The following is a 21,126-nucleotide window of genomic DNA, read 5'->3' on the forward strand; positions in this document are numbered from 1 at the left end:
GAAATCTGGAAAATATTAGAATTGTCCCGTCATGAATATATATATATATATATATATATATATATATATATATATATATATATATATATATATATATATATATATATATAAACTAGCATGTTCCATCGAAGATCAAACAAGGGAGGATGGGGTCTGGTGGTCTCCCTCCTTATGCAGCCTTGGACTCTGGACTTTGGTTGACAACCCGTGCTGTGCCGATAGATATAAAATAGATTGGTTCGAGATGCTAGATAGAGCGGACTCCAAAAAACATTTAAATATTTTGGAGTCTGTCTCTATTGCGGTGCGTCAACCTTCTTTATGCCGGCAAAAAGAAACATCCAACGTATTATTTCTCTTAGGGGAACTTTAAATCTTTTCTCCCGCTTTTTTTTTCTCATCCCTCGTTGTGCGAATATTTTAATCGTTTTTAAACGTTAATAAATTTATTTTAGTGTCCCCGTACTTTTGGCACATTTAATAAGTTCCCCATTAGAACTCTTTATTTTTCGACACAATATTATTTTGTACGCTATCGATCTTCTCCTGATGAGATGATAGCCGAAAGAGCTCTCGAGAAACTTCCGCTTATTATTTTCAAAACTATATATATATATATATATATATATATATATATATATATATATATAAATATTTTTTTGCACGAAATAATATTAGTGTTTTAAAAAAATAACAAATGTAGTCCCATATAGTCGAAGACAATTTCTACATAGAAAAGAGTGAGTTAAAGAAAAGAGAAATATACTTGAAAGACGTTATGGAATCGAAAATAAACTAGTCGAATGAAAAGATATTCGAGATGGTACGACAGAAAGCATTATTTTTACTCGAATATTTAATGAACTATTCTACAATGTTTCATAAACATCGTATCTTTTCTCTTGACCCTACTCTTTTTGCTGTAGTAATTTTCCTCGACTTGATATGGCTCTATTTTTCAAAATACTAATATATATATATATATATATATATATATATATATATATATATATATATATATATATATATATACTAGCTGTACCCTGCCACGCGTTGCAGTGGCTCAATTTGGCGTAATGGAAAAAATTTAATAAAAGAGAAAATGCATGTTTCTTATATTAGTACAGTAATCCACTGCAAAAAGTGAAAAAGAAGGCGAAACTGAAAAAAATGGTACTCTTGCAGAATTTGATCTGGATCCTCGAGAGTTTCTGTCAATCATTCATGTTTTGGACTTGACCAACAATCAGTGGATGAAGCCGAACGTAGCAAAAATGTTGAAACGCTAAATGCTTTTTTTGTTGTTGTTGTTTTAAAAAATGTGAGTTAGTAATTAATATTTGGTTGATGGTGGGGGGGAGGGGGGATTACTATACACAGATTCGAAAAAGTCGTCAAAAAACAAATAAATGAAAGCAAAGGTAAGGTAATTTACGTTTCTACCTAATTGGATAATTGTTTAGTGTTTTTATGTAATGTAAAATGTTTAATTGGCTCAAAAAACAGAAATGGTCGCGAATTCTGTTGAATACGTTAAGTTTGGGAAAGTAAATTGAAAACTAAAAACTATACAAAACAGTGTCTGAAACTCACCGAACATATGTTACAATGACATAGGCTGGCATAATCGGTAGGTTTCTGACAGTATTTTGTATAGTTTTTTTTAGTTTTAACTCACTTTCTCTAACTTAAAGTAATCAACAGTGTCCACCACCATTTGTAGCTTTCAAATACACTAATAAACACTGTTTTTCGAGCCGACTAAACGTTACATTAAATGAAAAGGGTTTATATTACTAAACACAGATACAAAGAAGTTGTCAAAAAATAAATATATAACAAATAAATGTTATCAAAGGCAAGAAAAGTAAGTGTTCTACCTAACTGGATAAGATTTTAGTGTTTTTATGTAATGTATAATCGGTTCAAAAACATTCAATGTTTATCGGTATCTCTGAAAAATACAAATGGCGGCAGACTGTATCGAACACGTTAAGTTTGGGGAAATTTTGGGAAAATGAGTTTAAACTAAAAAAACTATACAAAATACTGTTAGGAACTCACTCAATATATGTTACCATGATGTAGGCTGGCATATAATCGGTGGTTTTAAACTTTTGCTCGATACAGGTGACGACTTTTAAAAATCCCTTTTAGTGATTACCTGGTTTGAGGATATTTGTACAACTAAACGTCAAATCTTCTTAAAAAAATCCGGTATTATTTTACTTTAAGGCCCGTTTCACGTTCATATATAACGAAATATTTCATTGTAGATTTCGGTGTGCTAAAAACGAATCTGCAAACTGTTTACGTAGCAAAAAAAAAGTTTTCATGACATTCATGAAATTACTTTTTCGAAAAGTGGGTGATCACTTTTCAATGTAAATTTAACTTAGAATGAGCACCCACTTTCTGGCCACCTGAGAGAGGGGCATTTTTCTGTTTCTTGGCTAAAAAGTTTTTGTTTGATTTTTTTTGCATAGTAATAACCCCTGAACTCTGGGACTATTTTCCATTTAACAGCCGTAGCCTTCGTTTACGCTATACGTAAGCATAAACAAAAGCTGTTTAGTCAATAAACATGGGAAAAAATCCCCCCTCTCTCAGGTGGCTAGAAAGTGGGTGCTCATTTTAAGTTAAATTTACATGGAAAAGTGATCGCCACTTTTTCGAAAAAGTAATTTCTTCATATCATAAAAACTATTTTTTTGCGACGGAAACGGTTTGCAGATTCGTTTTTAGCACACCAAAATCTACAAAATTTTTGTGTTATTTACGAACGTGAGATGCACAGCCCTTAATGGAAAATTATATAAAAAATCCGGGGGAAAATAGTTTTCAATAAAAACAGCAAATGAATTCGATAGAAAAAAAATGGATGCTATTTTTTTTTCTTTCTGTGTTTCTTGGCTAAAAAGTCTTTTTGTTTGATTTCTTTTGCATGGTATTAACCCCTGAACTCTGGGACTATTTTCCATTTCACAGACGTAGCCTTTGTTTATGCTATGCGTGAGCATAAACGAAAACTGTTAAATATGCATTCGCGTACCAAACTGCCTTGTCAAAAAAACCTTTAAGCCAATAAACACGAAAATAAATGCCCCTTCCTCAGGTGGCCAGAAAGTGGGTGCTCATTTTAAGTTAAATTTAGATGGAAAAGTGATCAACCATTTTTCGAAAAAAAAATTTCTTCAGATCATGAAAACTATTTTGGTACTCCTTGGGCGTTGAGTTCCATGGCGACCCGCAGAATTATTTAATGGCCGTCCCCTTAGTACCCCCTAGTCAAGGCTAACGCATGCGCACGTAACATTTTTTATTTATTTACTTACGTGGTGGAGTTTCTATACTGATAGGTTTTTTGAAATTTTTTCACTGGATTATTATTGATTGAACACTAACCAGATTATGAATAAAAATTGAAAAAAAAAGTCCTTTCAACATTTGAAAGGGGTACTCACTTTTTAGTTACCACGTTCTGGTAAATCGGTCACTTTTTATTTATTTTTTTTCTAAATACGGAAGTGTCTTCGGGAGATATAAAATGGTCGCATGTTGACGAAGCAATGTATCGGGAGGCGTACGGGATTAAAAATTATTGGTAAATTTTTAGATTAGGTCCACCTCCTCAATTTTCTTTTAAATGACGACTTGAAATGGTTTTCGACTATGCTGAATACGGAAATCGCATCGAAATTTTGCAGAAATAAGTAGTTATCAAGATATAAAAAGTTGTATTATGCATTGTAATCTTTGGCGGCCATCTTTTTTACGTGTGTGTATTTGTTTATGGCGCGTGTGCACGTAAAAAGATGGCCGCCGAAGAATACAATGCATAATATAACTATTTATTTCCGCAAAATTTCAATGCAATTTGCGTATTCAGCATACTCGGAAACCTATAAATGTCGTCATTGAAAGGAAAATTGTGGAGGTGGACCTAATCTACAAAAATACCAAATTATTAAACATTTTTCCAGCATGTTAGTGAAATTTATAATACTTTAAAAAAATTAAAAAGAAACAAAACAAAAGTTTTGAAAAAAAACTCACCTTTCACAAAAACAATTTTAAAAAAACCCCACAAACTGACTAAATAAGTAAAAAAAAAAATAATTAAAAATCTCGAAACTTTATTTTCATGAAAACAATAAAAAAAGTCCTGTTCTCTCTATTTTTTTTCTTTGAGAAACAAATATATTTCTGACTTACAAATGCGGTAGAGACTCATTATTTTTACTTTCTATGGTTTGGATATACCGCGTTTTTATTGCTTAAAAAATGGGTGACTGATTTATCAGAACGTTGTAACTAAAAAGTGAGCACCACTTTCAAATGTCGAAATAATGATTTCTTTTTTACATTTTTTTTAATAATCTGTTTAATTAGTGTCCAATCCATAATAATCCAGTGAAAAAAAATTCCAAAACCCTATAAGTATAGAAATTAAGCATGGGAGTAATGGTTGTACAACAACGTCGCCTTTCGCACTTTTACAAACATTTTTTTTAAAAAGTAACTAAACCATTTATTGATAATTTGTCACGTGTACAAACATTTATTTATTTACGTAGGCTTAACTCCTTTCATGAATAAGAAAAGTTTTACTCTTTAAGAATAATAAAAGGAAAAAGTTACTGAACATTTATAAAAGGACTTCTTTTCATGAAGGCCAGAGGAATAGTTGGCCGAAAATTCGTGAAACAATAACTAATAAAGATGAGAATAATAGTCCGCAATAAATAAAAATGGTGCTAATGCAGAGAGCGATCCGAGCTATTTTTTAAATCATATTTCCACGCTTAAATAACGTTTTACGATATGTTTTTTTTTTATTTAATCAATTGTAAGGTTAAAGTACAGAATAGGTACAAAACATCCTTACTTCCCCATGTTAAGAATTACTTTTTAAATAATAACATTATTTCAGCACGGATCACTCTCTGCATGAGTAATCTTATATAGAAAAACAAAAAAAAAACTCAAAAGCAAGCAACAAACTTTTTTTTGGGGGGGGGCTTATATAATAAAGAAAAGATGTGTAAATTAAAAAATTTGGAAGATAAACAAATGAAATATGTTTTTTTTTATCGAGTTAACAGGAAATGAAACCTTTCGTCAATTCGTGGCTGTGAAATGGATCGAACCGGAAGTTCAATTTTATCAACAGAACAGATTCGCAGAAACGGTTAAAAAATATATTTATTTTATTTAATATTTTAATTTTAATTAGGTAAATTTATTTTAATAACATAAGAACATACCTCGACTCTAAAAATGGGTTGTCTGAAAATTTCAAATAAATTGGTAACGTAGAAATATAGTTTTATTCTTTTAGAACGAACCAACTTTACATTTTTATATATATATATATATATATATATATATATATATATATATATATATATATATATATGTGTGTGTGTGTATGCATATATTTATTTGAATATATATGTGTGTGCGTGTGTGTGTGTTTTATGAAACGATTTCTGCACTATGAAGAATTTCTAATTAAGAACGAATTGTGCTATCTTCTACAAATATTAGGTTGATTATATCAATATGGAAATAAGGCATCACATCCATAAGTTGGAGGCCTATAAACATACTTAGGATCTTTCTCTCTCTCCCCCTTCCTTTCTCTTTCTGTCCACACACACACACACACACACACACACATATATATATATATATATATATAATGTGTATTGGTTTTACAGATACCCTTTTACTATTCCATGCCGCCTACTTTAATTCCGTTTATAATCTCGTTAAATATGCGATATTGCAGCAGAGGAGAACTGCAATGATTTCATTGATTACAATGCATCGATCTAATTGGTGTTATTTCACTCTGACATATCAGTGACATTTTCGAAGTAACGGATGTCGTAATGGAATATTCTGAAACAACCGGCAACATAGCAACGAAGAATTCCGTTCAATCCGATTACTGTTTACTTGTTTGTCATTATCAATACATCAGTATGGAGCTCCAGAGATCAATATCTCAATATTAAGTTCTCTCGATCAATAATCTCTATGAAACTCCATGGATATGATAATGTTTTATGATTTTGAATGGTACATGTCAACCGATTTTTTGTGAAATTTGTTTCAGAGCGATCTACAATTCTTCGAGTGTAATTCCAACCAAAGAAAATAAATCTCTCTTTTGATTAAAACTAATGATTTTAAATTCCAAAATTTTAAATATTCTTCTTTTGTGCCTTGTTAGATTAAAAGGTTTGATCAATATGTAAAAAGCATTCGTGGTTGTGTGATTAATATTAAAAATACATTCGGGAATTATAGAATGATTGATTGACTTTAAATCCAGTTTCATTTCATATTGGTGAATTGTGCACGATTACGTGCTGCGAACCTCGGTACATCCACAATTTAACTGCAGTACCTGGTTAAAGTATAACAAAGATTACAATTTGTTTATAGGGGAAATAGTTGTCTTCTGGACGCAAAAAATTGCTGAATTTAATGTAGATTGATAGATCATTTATTGTACTTAGATTTAGTATCAATGCAGTGGATAATAAGGGAAATATGACTGAGGTCCAAAGTAATCCATTGACGACTATGCCGCTTTTCCTTCCTTTTAACTTACAAGGACATACTTGATCCTCACCTGATAACGCTTAAGATGTCTCAATGAGACATGAACTATAGTGCTTTGAGTCTCTGGTATTATTCAGTACAGGATTGAACCTCCGTTGCCCGGTCAAAAAGCATACACTCTTAGTGTTAGGCAGATCAACTATAAATTTTATGTTTTATTGTTGTTGTTAATTTAGAAAATATATTCACGCAATGATTCGCGAAACTAATTTATTTTTTTTTAATCAGAGATACTCATTTCAAATAACTTACTGTTGTTTTCTTTGTTTTTTGTTTGTTTGTCTGTTTTACTAGTCTTCTCCCCAGAGAAGATGTATTGCATTTTGCTTGGAAGGGTATTTGAGCAGAAGTATTCCCTGCCTATGAAGATGCTAACAGTGAAAGGGCGGGATTAAATTATTTGTGAAACAGTCACACGGTGCAACCTTGCAGCGTAGGACACACGTTAGAGCTTGGTTGATAATGTAACGTCGTACTTATTCACGGACTCGACGGTCTGTACAAAAGTCTCGCAAAAGGAGGAAAAAAGAAAAACAATTCGAGACAGACTGTTTTTTCAGTTGAAATGAAAGGCGTTTATTCATGGTATTTTCCAAACTATTCCTGCATCTTGGGTTTACAGGTCTCTACGTTCCTATGTAGTTAACAAAACCCTGCCGTGTCGAGCACGTGCTTTTTTTCTTTTTCAGCATCGACATATCTTCCTGTCGCCACACGGATTTTAAATCTCTCACGCCGGCCTGTTTTCGCCTCGTTGCCGAATCTCTATTTTTGTCCGCTTCTACGTCTCAAGATATTATCGTCCCACCACCATTTGTTTTGTTCAAAGTTCAGATTGAACTCTGTCATAAAAGTTTCCCTCGCACTGGCTTGTGCTTCCGTTCGCCATGTAGTTTCTATTTTTTCTGTTTTTTTTTTCTTTTTCTACTATGTTCCCTCGCGCACTGGCTTGGGCATTTGCATAGGTGTCATGCTACTGCTGGCTCTGTTACATAGCGCCACTGAAGATTCTATTGGGGGCCTCTCTAAGAGTGAAAAATTAATGGTAACTTCATCAGACCAACATGTGACAATAATGCATGACGAAATAGTGGCTTTATAAAGATATGCAATACTCTCAAGTCTGTACGTAATTTTCTAACACACTAGAGAGAGCGTACTGCGGATTTTTTTGATTTGTTTTATATGGTATATTTCTGAAACATAAATTTCTGAACATATAAATTTTAACGAGAAAAGGCTGAATCGACGATAAAGCGCAGAAATATATATATATATATATATATATATTTGCTTCATTCATACTTAACACAAGGAAGACGTCTTTTTAGTGCAATATAATAGTCAGCTTAGTTATCAATTTTATAAGTATTGCTATTGTAAACGAATATGTAATTTAATTATCATAATCATATTTCATAAACAATATAGATAATAAATGATGCATTACAATATTTTTCTGGTAGTAACATATTAGAGGTTACATTCATGAAGAGAACCGATGATAGGTATGCCTTCAATTTATACAAATTAACTTTAAATATAGAATATTTATTTTCAGAAATCAGAATTGTTTCAGTTTCATTTTCAAATCTTATTAAACCGATCTAGACACATTAATGAATAATAATCTTGGATACAATATTTGCTTGTAGACACATAAACATTTCACTGGACATATCAGGAACAAACTGCATGGTTAATAGAATACAGTATAACCCCAAAATACGGCATTCAAATTAGTAATACAGTGCAGAATATAATACACATGTACATAATCGAATTGTATTATAAATAACACCGTAAAGCAAGATTAATACCGTAACCTGGGGCCGGAGAACCATATTATTTCAGATCATAAACTGAAAAAAAATTGTTTCCTTGCGTCACCGTATCCCGGGGTTCTATTGTAGTAGTTTTGTTAGGAAACAAATCATTTGTAATGGTACATTATATTTACATCATTGATGGACCTTTAATAAAATACTATCTGATATTAACAAAAATAAATCTTTACCAAAACATCCAAATGACGCGCCGAAAAAGAATCCGGCTTTGTTTTATAATCAGGAAAAATTACATTCCACATAGAGATTACACGTTCAAAGGTATTGCCACGTCGAGTTATAGTGAGCCTATTAATGATGAAATTTTACTTTACTCAGAGAGATCTAAATTTGGAACTAAACATAATGTTGTTTACTGACATTACCTGGGGATGTGCTAAATAAGTTTACCGTTCAACACTTATGCCAATAACAAACGTTTTCATTCATCAAGTTCACAAACTAATGTTATCAACATTTCGATTATTTAAATTAGGAAACTAAAATCCATCTAACTTTGCATACTGTTTTCATGCAATATAATTAGATTCATCTAAAATCCAGCTTGAAATCATTCTCAGTCATATTGTTAGGGTTAAAATAACAATGATGCTTATTTAAAAAAACGGCTGACTTGAAAGGATATCATTTAGCAGCCATAGCTAGTAACCACATGAGGTCGTAATAGTTTCTGACACGATCCAAGTAAAAATCGTCTCTGCAAACATTCAGACGGTATGTAGTTACACGATCTACTGTGGTTTTACAGGTTTTGCTGCATTTGATACCGGGTGGCCCATAAATCACTTTATATTTTAAAAATAGTACAACTTATTGTTAAATTACTATATTTAATAAATTCTTTTTTATTATATAGTTTAGATTGTGGAAATTTGTTCTGATCTAATTACGAAAGATAATGTCTATTAAACAGCCTACATGCTCGGCTTCTCAAAGTCGAGTTTTTCTAAGCTATTCTCCAAGACAGTTCTTAACATATATAGGGAAATACTTTAGTATCAAATGTTTGCCTTAAGTTACTAGATGGTTCGAGGTTTTTATTTTTTAAATCGTTATTGCCAATATAGGCGTAATGCCCTCTCTTGTTTTTTTACGATCTTTCACGCTTCAAATAAAATATGCGATTTCTCACACTATAGTTGGAAATATTTTCACATACATGCACTCAGCTAAGATACGCCAAATAAGCTGTGTATATGCCACACTTATGTTTTAAATATAATGGTTCCCTGCGAATTCCCGTGTTAAATATGACGACAAACTGATTCCAGATTTTGACAAGATACACGTGCAGTTTCATCGACAGTAGTTAAAAGGATCTACATAATACGAAACCATTCGTTATATTAAATGGACGAAGCTATATTGGGTGTGTCTTTGTTTCTTTACCTGAAAATAAAGTGAAGGTTTGCGTGAGCCGCTTACTGATCGAACGATGGCGAAGTGTCGTTTCCTGTTTGTCGCTGAGAATTGAAATTGAAAATCCGATGATCCGATTCCGACTAATCGATTAAGCGAAATTTTAACACGAGTCTGTGAGAAAAAAAGTTAAACTAAAAACCACTATAAAAATATTAGCCATTTGCGTCGCTTATCATTCCTGGCATAATTGCGTATTTCGTTATCTCTATGCAAAATCTTCAGGTAAAATGATACACAGCGAATAACTACAATAGCACATTCTGACACGTGAAGCAACTTGTGTAATATTTTTACTCTCGAAAACTGATTTTTGATGCTAAGTCGGCAATAATCTATTATAATAAAGCCGTATTGCTATCTGGTTGTCTTTGTTTGTTCTCAATTTTCTTAATATATACAAAATAACACTGTTTCACAAATAGGTTTCAATACTGAAAATGGACGCGTGTATACTTTTATCCCTGCATAATTTATATATATATATATATATATATATATATATATATGTATATATATATATATATATATATATATACTATTTATTCAAAAGGAATAAACATTCAAAAGTTATCGGTTTTGAAATCGATAATTAGTAATAAAATTACGTTAAGTATTTTATTAGGAAATATTATGCAAAGCTAACTTATTAGTAATTTATATTTACATTTAATTGTTTTTGAATTATTAGTATAACTCTAATCAGCTGCTTTTAAAAACGAAATACGTTTTTATAAAACCTATGAATTATTTTTCTTTAAGCTATGAGGTGTTGTTTCCTCTTTGAATTTCATAAATGAAGATGGTTGTTTTATGCTTCCAAACATCCAAAGTTTCGGCAACTATCAGACAAATCGCAACAACTTGGGAAATGTCATGCATCTTTAATAATATGTGACTAAATCATCATAAAAGAAATATATTTTTGTTGTTTTTAACCTGGCAAAGCCGAGTATCTGCAGTTACTGCTATATATTCCTTAATTCCTAGACAGTAACATAGATCTGAAGTAGGGAGTAAAAATATCATGTCCACTGTATATGATGGAATGAGTATGCGCATAACCAGATTCATCTTGTGAAAGCAACATAAAACGACGTGAAAACAATTAGGCTAATGATATATACACTTCGACCAGAAATACCCAGTTAGTAAAGCGAGTTAACAGATTATTATGCAAAATGTAGCGAAAAGACAGAAATCACATGGAACAAATATGTTCCTTTCGCGGTAATATCACTTAATCATTGAAAATTGAGTGCGATTTGCCAACAAGAATTCTTTTTGTAAAATAAAACGTTTTGTCGACTGTATATACTCATTGCTTCTTTATAAAAAAAAGGCTATGTACGGGCTCCTCTTTAACGAAATAAAATTTTGACTTAATATAATGAAGTACAATGTATTTATGAACATAAAATCGAGTTTTAAAATTAAATCGCGCTATTTTCTATATTTTATGAAAAGGTTTAACTAAAATGTAAAAGATCTTTATATATATGCATATATATATATATGCATATATATATACATATATACATATACATACACATATACATACACATATATACATATATATACATACACATACATATATATATACATACATATACACACACACACATATATATATACATATATATATATAGCATAATCACGTTGATACACCGGTTCTCGTCAGATCACCGAAGTTAAGCAACATTGAGCCTAGTTAGTACCAGATGGATGACCATTTGGGAATTCTAGGCGTTGCATGTGCTTTCCGCTTATCTCGACATTTGCTTCCAGTCGTCCTGTACATAGACTTCACTTGCCACTGGTATTTACCAACGTTGACTCAGGAGAGGTGTGGTTGGAGATTGTGCACCTCCTGCCACAAAAAAATTCCCGCGGAGACAACCCTTCGGGGGGTATCCTTAGTCTGTCAAAGACTGAAGGAGCCTGTGTGTATATATATATATATATAGAGAGAGAGAGAGTGAGAGTGAGAGAGAGAAATAAAAAGGAAAAAACCGTATTATGTGTTCATCAACGTTTCGTCTTTATTTCGAGACTTCCTTATAAATAAAGACGAAACGTTGATGAACACATAATACGTTTTTTTTCCTTTTTATTTCTCTATTTTGTCGGAATACTATTTCCATTATTTTCATCATATATATATATATATATATATATATATATATATATATATATATAAGATCACACGCCACCATTCGTCTGTAGTCCAGGTTTGATGAGCAGTTGCTTTTCAGATGAGTCTCGATTTTGTATATCCTTCGGCGACCACATGTTTGGCGAAGAACCACGGAACCGTATAACCAAGAATGCGTTCAGAAGTATGTGGTTCCTGCAGTCTTGCATGGTTTAGAGGTGTATGAGTGCTTAAGATGTTGGTAATCTATGCTTCATCAAAGGAACTGTAAACGCAGAATGTGTCGAGATATCATGGAAGTTAATTTACTGCTAGTCTTGGATAACCAGTTTGACAGGGAGGCTACAGTCATCATTTTTCAACATGACTTGGCATCGCCGCACTCTGCCAACACCATATCTTCCTGGCTCCGAGAACGATCGATCCCTGTTAATGAATGGCCGACGAACCCGCCAGATTTTAATGTTATTGAAGCCTTGGTGGACCAGATAAAGAGGAAGCTCCGCAAAGAAAAACCTACTACCCTTGCAGCCATGAGGATTGCAATCCAGAACACATGGGATCCAGTGTTTACACAAGATTGCGAGAAGCGTGTTGATTCCATGCCTCGGCGAATTTATGCTGTTATAAAGGCAAAGGTGCTGTTACTAAATATTGATTAATTTTATTTGTATTTATATTAATACAACATCTATTTTGTTTACTTACCTGCCTTGTTCTATTATTTTGAAGCACGAAATATTCAAAAACTGACATTGCAATGGATAAATAAAAAAAAAAACATTCTGTTGTAAAACAACGATTTCAGTTAGTTTGGTATAGTCTAGTAGATACTTCAGCACCAATTACATCTCACAGATCGTCCTCAATAAAAAGTAAGCGCTAAAAACATGATGTTCCATTTTTTTTACCAGCCCGAGTATATATATATATATATATATATAAGTTTAGAAAAACAGAATAAGTCTGTAAAGATATATATTATGTATCTACGATATATATATATATATATATATATATATATATATATAATAAGTATAATTGGGTAGCATTTTTTCTCTAATGCATGTTTCATTGGAGAACGGGGATAATTACTGTTAGTTTCTCTTGCAATCTATTTTTCTTTCTTTTTGACGGCATGCTAATTTATTATAACAGATATACTGTCGAATTGAAAAGTAACCTAAATTCTCTTTAAAAAATCAAGTTCAAAACTCGGAGGAAGACTGAGACATGTGCATGCAAGTATTATCTAGTTTTTTATCAACAGTTCATTTAATGTAAGTAAAAAATATATGCGATATGATATTGAAACTAAAGCCCAAAGACAGGGAGTTAAGTATGATAACTAATAGGGCAGGTTTACATTGTCTTAAGAAAGTGTTTTCAAACCGACTTCTTATTTACATTAGTAATATGTCATAGGAACCATGCACGTATACTCATTTAGGAAAACGTACTTAACAGATAAAAATCAGGTGACATACATATACCATGTTTTCAATTTTGACCCGTTAGCGCTATTATTTCAGATGAAAACTGATTAAACACGTTTTCCATATGTCACTATACTCAATATACACAATTTCTAGCTTGTAAATTAAAAATTCGTTGAGTATATTAGTTGAGAAGTGTCCTCACAGACATTCTCACTTTATATATATATATATATATATATATATATATATATATATATATATATATATATATATATATATATATATAATTTACTATCTTTTCAGGAATCTTCAGTGCAGGGTGTCACGATTAACACCAGTCGATAGATCCGAACCCGGCAACACAATCCGTATCCATTCTACTACTATTAACCGCATGACATAAAATAATTTTTTACGTCAGTCAGAGTGATCTAATTATTATACGATGATCTATTCATAATTGACCTACTTAATTCAACCGAAAGTGCTCAACGATAAGAAACGAGTTTATTTAAGGGGTTGACATAATTATTTACTATAATAATTAAATACCTACAGACAGTCGTGTTTCATCCATTCGGGAATCTTCAGTGCAGGGTGTCTCGATAAACAGGAGTCGATATATCTGAACCCGATAATCCACACATAGTTATAGAAGAATACAGTTATTTTATAAAAAGCGTATTTAACATTCAGTATAAAAGCGTGCCTTTCGAAAGCAGGGTGAATCCGCAATTCCTGCCGAACTGAAGGCGTACTGAAATGCACAATCTGTAGCATCTTTCTTCTCTCGAAATCCTGTTTAATCAACCATGTGAGGTCAGATAATATCAGGCATGGCCAAAAATTGTATGAGGCTATGCTGCTTCCCAGCCCACACAAGTATTGCGGTAATATCCGTAGTTTAGTTTCTAATTCAGCAAGCATTTTGATAAGACTCTCGAGGTACTTAATTAAGTCCCACTACAAACAGCACCAAACACTGACAGTTTACCCCATCTCCATCGTGAACGAATAAGTAAGAGTGTAGCTGGTTTAAAGAGCAACCTGCGTGCGACTGAAGGCTCTATATCAATCAGAAGAGATGACAACATTCTGTCAAGAAGTGGAAATAACTCTGATGATAACTTTCGTGCCAACGTGTTTATGCCATATATATATATATATATATATATATATATATATATATATATATATATATATATATATATATAATCATGATTTTATTAGGGGTACACAACTTTATTAAGGCAATCATGAAGGGAAGACGTATTCCTTCGGAATTCATTTAGACCGAGGAGAAAAGGAAAATGGATAGTGACTAAAAAATAAAAGTAGGGAAATAGTTATCTTTCTACCTATGCAATTCTCTATCTGTGCAATAGATAAGTACGCCGTATGATTGAGTACTGTTTTAACATCTAGGCAGGAGCTGCTATCAGACCCTATCCTGTCTTGACAGAGTTCAAAACCGACGTCTGTAACCTAAGAGTGGATGACCTTTTTTCACCCCTGCAATTTTCATCCCATAGATGAGACTTTACTTGCCTGTCTCTGCTCTATCGGCTGAACTGCATTTAAGTGTCACTTTTTGCCAGACATTTTCGAAGAAAACTCGTCTAGGTGGAACTACTATCAATTGTTTTTTTTTCACTCTTAATCCGTGATTAAACATAGACTGTGATTCTATGAACAAAGCTTCTTTTCTAAGAACTTCCTGCCTGTGGAATGCTGGTCCGTTTATCTGCTTTCTAGCTGACTACAGTATGGTCGTCTTAAAGCCTAATGTAAATATGTTCTTGATGAACCGCCCCTTTTATAATCGAATTCACGAAACTCCCATTACTAACGATCATTACAATCTTTTCACACTGACTACCGAACACTCATCAATCCTTATCCTTGAGTAGTTCGGCGCCTTGATAACAGTTGTCATTTGTGTAAAACAAACTATTATATAGCAGGTATTTGAATAGAAAACTTGAGATTCAAAATTTTTTCATAGATTTTCATGATGACAAGATCTCAAGAGTAATATATATATATATATATATATATATATAGATATATATACACATACATACACTTTATATATATACTCTCCTTCTCTCTCTCTCTCTCTATATATATATATATATATTCTTTATATACACTATTTATATACATATATACTTTATATATATACATACATACACTCTTTATATATATATATATATATATATATATATATATATACACACACACTAATCATATAATATTTATATATATACACTTTTATATATTTATACACCTTTAAATCTGTACATATATATAAAAGAGAAAGAAAATTAAAACTGTCAGTTGAAATTTACAATAAAAATTTATTGTTCGACTGGATACTCAAAAAACAATTTACAAAGTCCATATCGTTTTTTTTGGAGTATTCAGTCGAACAATAAATTTTTATTGTAAATTTGAACTTACAGTTCTAATTTTCTTCATATTATGATAACCTCTTCTCTCTATTGCGTACAGAGTATTTTTTTTTATTCAGTTGGGATTAATTTATCTATATTTAAATACTTCTATTTATATTGGCTTAAAGTTTTTATTGCGAATATCAGGTAAACACTACAATCTTTTGATTTCCTTTCTAATACATATATATATATGTACACACACACATATATATATATATATATATATATATATAAATGAAGACGTGGTCGAGAATGGTAATTACACTCTCGACATGAGATATATGTTTTTGACTGTTTGTATCATGTAAAAATTATGTTTAATTTTTTTTTTCTGTAAGGAGTGTCTGCAGAGTTTGCTACATTAAAAAATACAGTAATCACATATATTACTGTTTGTAGAGGATTTATAACGAAATACATCTGTAACATTTCATATAAGAAAATAAAAGAACATGTGTTTTCAAAAATTGTGAATTAACTTAAATATATATATATATGTGTGTGCGCGCGTGTGTACATCTATAAGTATGTGTGTGTGTGTGGTAAATGAGTTATATAAACCGCAATTCACTGTGTTTTCGAGGAGATTTCCTTACTACCAATACCTCTAACGTGAGCATTGATTTAAGCTGATTTGAAAACGAATCTGAACGGCTTCTGACCTTCAAACATGACGGATAAACTGGACCACGTCAAGTGGATGAGCTTCTCTTAACCTTTCGATTGTTTGGGACAAGAAACAACACCATGGATGTCTTAAGTTGTTTCGATTTACTTCAGCTGAGCCTTAAATGGTCACAGGAACCTTTTGCGTCGGATAAAATTGTATTTATCTCTTGAGAACTGCTTCTATTGAAATCAACGGTGAACTGTCCAGCTTTTTCTTTCCTCTGTTTGCATTGCTTTTGGAGCTGTGTTTAGACTGGACTCCAATTGTGTTTTCATTTCGCTTGCCGCGATGTCGTTCTAAAAGCTTCACTTCCTTCTTGTGTCAGGCGGCGTTCTATGGAACTCGACAAGTTTACTGGAATAATATTACCAATGAAACTTGAAACACTAAATCAATATAATAATAACAATGTCCATATTTGCGTAGACCTTATCAATTATGTGCTTGATGTATATGTGTGAAATGCGTGTAAGATGTAATACATTTTAATATAAATAAAATACTATGCGTGTGAAGTCAATAAATAAGATATTTACTTAATTAGTATTGTCCATGCGATAAAAGAGTTTCTAAGTTGTGGCATTTTCCTATATGAATGATCCGAGTAAATACTAACATTTTCCATTATTAAAGTGTTTTAAAATGGTTTAGATGGTATGAAAGCCATATAGGAATTAAAGCAGCTGAATTTCATTTAAAAACTGTGTCCAATTATGTTCTGAATCACAAACATGAACACACACACACACACACACACACACATATATATATATATATTATATATATATATATATATAATTATTCGTTTCGAGTAGGAAAATTTTTTATACATCTGATGACAGCTCAAACGATAAGGATTATGGCTGGAGCGTTACATTTTCAACATTAGCATCACGTTTCTAAGCTAATGTAAACTTTGCGCAACGTTGCAATGACACACACGTACATTTTCTCGTGTTTAGAAGGCTAACTACTCATATATATATATATATATATATATATATATATATATATATATATATATATATATATATATATGGCGTGTTATATTTTTAAAGACAAAAGAAATCATAAGTTTTAATTTTTTGTTATAAGTTTTCGTTCCGATAAAAAAAATATAATTCATCAAAACAAAACTTTATTCTCACCTCCTGGAATAAATGGTAATTGCGGAGAAATATTGGTTCGAAGATCGAATTGGTGTGCCGAGTGTAATTCTGGATAAATATTATTTCTAAAAACATTACATTTTATTTTATATGGTTTTAGAACATTTAATTATTTGCATTCTTTGAATTCTATAAAATCATTAGCGTGCGTCCTTTTAGAGAAAGATTTCCCCATTTGTGAAGACATGTAAAACACCTGGTCTTTTAGTCGACAATGAAAACTTATAAATATAATATTCAGTCATGTAATATCAAGAATGTGCCATTTTCTCGGAAATTATATTACGTACGAGTATTTATTCGGAATCAATTCCCTAAATACCTCTCCACGTCTTTCAAATGATAAACGATAGTGTAGACACATAAATCGCTCACTTTTTGCATTGACCGAATCTTCGTTTGAATGTAAAGCAAATACATATGTAGCTAATTTCTTGAAGTGATTGATATAGAAATTCCTGGAATGCGTATTCACCCGATGAAATGCAAATTGTTATAAATCATCTCCTTACGTTGAAAGTAGATTTCGATGAAATAGCTCAGGTGAAATGTGAGAGGCCAGTGAATTATTCCGTAGCAACCAAAGCCTTAAGGCTTCATAGCTTTTCACCAGCATTCCAAATAAATTAATAAAACTACCTACTTAGCCTCTCCGTGCAGTACGAATCATTTCGCACAACGTATGCTCGAAAGATTGAAGAGAATTGAAGATTTGTATTTTTGTCTTTTTATAATAACATTTTGAGATATTAATGACTGAAAAAGAAAAAATGGGTTTTGTTAACAAATATTTGTGCTATAAACAACACCGTTTTCTAAATTTCCAAAATGTATTTGATATGTTAGTCATTTACTTAAAACCTTAGTTTCTATATGCTAATTGTAATCGATAGTTTTGTTTCGTAATTAAAATGTTTTTATGTCAATTTTACAAAGACGAATCGCGGGAAGAATTATTTTTTAATCCAGATATTTTTAAGGAAAGCATCTGACGATTAAGTGACTAAAAATACAGCAAAGACAATATTTGCATACTTGTTAGCCTCCTACAAAACTATATTTTAATGGTCACCTTCTGAAAAGCAATAAATTAACAACTGAAAAATTATATTTGAAACTATTATATTACATTATATATACATATGTATATATGTAAGTGCATATATATGCTTGGTATGCATGCATATATATATATGTATATATATATATATATATATATATATATTAGAACACAGGGATATCGCATTACAAACTAGTAACAAAATAAAGTACACCATATAAGACACATGTATATAATCAAATAATATTATAAATTACACAGTAAAACGGGGCAAATGCCTTAAACAAGGTTAAAAAAAACATTGAATTCACATCGTTACCTTAAAAAACCGTATGCTAGATCAAATGTAATCGGGAGTGCTACTGTATATATATATATATATATATATATATATATATATATATATATATATATATATATATTATAATTTACTAACTAGCTCTACCTACGTATTGAGCACTTTTGAAGTAAATACTTAAAGTTTACGCATAAATCTATACTTTCGTATATTAATTTTATGTGAGTAAATTAAGTAGTTATATATATATATATATATATATATATATATAAATTTAAATTGAATTAAAATAAACTAGAAGGGGGTTAGAGATAAAAAAAAGTGGAACATGTACTTATATCAGAGAGGCGTTAACTCTCTCTATAGAGGAATGGTCCGTACACGCCTATATACGCCTACAAAACAAAACTATCCAAATCTCAACTAAAATCAACTTATAAGTTTCAAAAAGCACATATTCTTACAGAGAAGCGTCTTACGAATCCAGCGAGTGTCAGAACGTCGGTTAAAATCTTAAAAGAGAGCAAAAAAAGAGTACAAAAATGGCCAATTGTTCTTCTTTCTTCTTTCTTTCTTCTTCTTTCTTCTTTCTTTTCAGACGATGTATCTCGGTGTACGAACGGTCGCTGACAACAGTTCAAGCATCAATCGACTGCTCTTTACACGGAGAAGTGCAGTGATCCATCGCTTTTTAGCTAACTCCATAATTAAATAAGATTACGCGTAATAACAAGTTTTAAACACTATATACCCAATGTAGACAGACCACTTTGAACACGGAAGTTCTCTCAAAAGGGACAGCTCCAAATAATACACCGGATGCTCACAGACGTTCCAGTTTGCCAGTGGCCTATATTTCTTGGACGCTGAATATTTGAGGTGAACGTTAAGGTTTTTCTTTAAACAGTAACCCACCAGCGTTAATGAAACCACGAAATCTTTATCTCAGTTGATCAAAATTGTTATAAGAGTAACCTATCAGCAAGTACGACGTCAAAAAACAATGTTATAAACACAAATAATTCTTCAGATTTTGGACTGTAAAATATGTACAAAATGTCAATGCTGTGACCAGGATTCGAACCTAGGTTAGCACGGCCACAACGTTGGGGTCCTAACCTCTAGACGATCACGGCTAACACTGACGTCTATCGCTCTTGGCAGAAAGACACATGACTAATGTCAAACTATTGAAAAATAAGGAGGAAACTTGAAATTCTCACGCATGCGCAAAAATACCCTATAGGAACCATTGTTAAATGCAGCTGAATCTCTTCGCTCGCTAAGAAAAGTAGATCAGACCAGTTCTTCTAAGAACTCACCAAACGCCAAAGGAAATAAGTTAAATTAACCGCAAAAGAAACTGCAAGAAAGTCATCTTCTAAGAACTCACTGGAAGCTGACCAAAAAGAATCAAAATCCAAGCCCTACCCACAAAAATAACTAGATAGTGTGGCTACTATACACAATCTACTAATAAAAACAAGTAAGTTTTCTAAAATAAACTACAATAAATTAACCAAGTAACCTCACACTGTCACTGATTAGGACTTCATATAAAGATAACAACTACACTATTGGTGTATATACCGTTCCACACTTTAACTATTGGTGACGGGGCAGTATCTCAATTCTACGGGAGTTGTCTTGCTATAAGATAAGTGATATTATAGTAAGATATACATAAGTGTTATATGTTTACATTTAATAAAAAATGCCAAAGTCAGCACGTAGTAAAAAAGCTCAGAGGAATATAGACTATGAAAAAAACAAAGTCAAGGTATTATCTGAGCAAAAAGAATACTATCAGAAAAATGCTGAAATAATAAAAATTAAGTATCATTCAAATCCTGAGGCAAAGAAGGCTGTCTCACGTGCTGACTCAAAAGCACGGTATAACAGGGATCCCGAGGGGAAAAAACTGCCTCACGTGCTCTTTATAACAAAGAACCAGAAAAAAAGAAGGCTGCCTCA

General features: G+C 31.8%; 1 protein-coding gene and 1 pseudogene across 1 annotated transcript in view; both read left to right on the top strand.

Annotated features, from left to right (window-relative positions):
- LOC145283595 (uncharacterized) overlaps positions 1-21,126 on the top strand; it is a 3,312,299-nt gene that overhangs the window by 1,653,761 nt on the left and 1,637,412 nt on the right. The gene's annotated exons all lie outside the window — the stretch shown is intronic.
- On the top strand, positions 11,544-11,660 carry LOC145284117 (5S ribosomal RNA; annotated as a pseudogene).

This window comes from Euprymna scolopes, chromosome 8 (assembly GCF_053919585.1).
Source record: "Euprymna scolopes isolate OS-2025 chromosome 8, ASM5391958v1, whole genome shotgun sequence".
NCBI classification, from domain to species: domain Eukaryota; kingdom Metazoa; phylum Mollusca; class Cephalopoda; order Sepiida; family Sepiolidae; genus Euprymna; species Euprymna scolopes.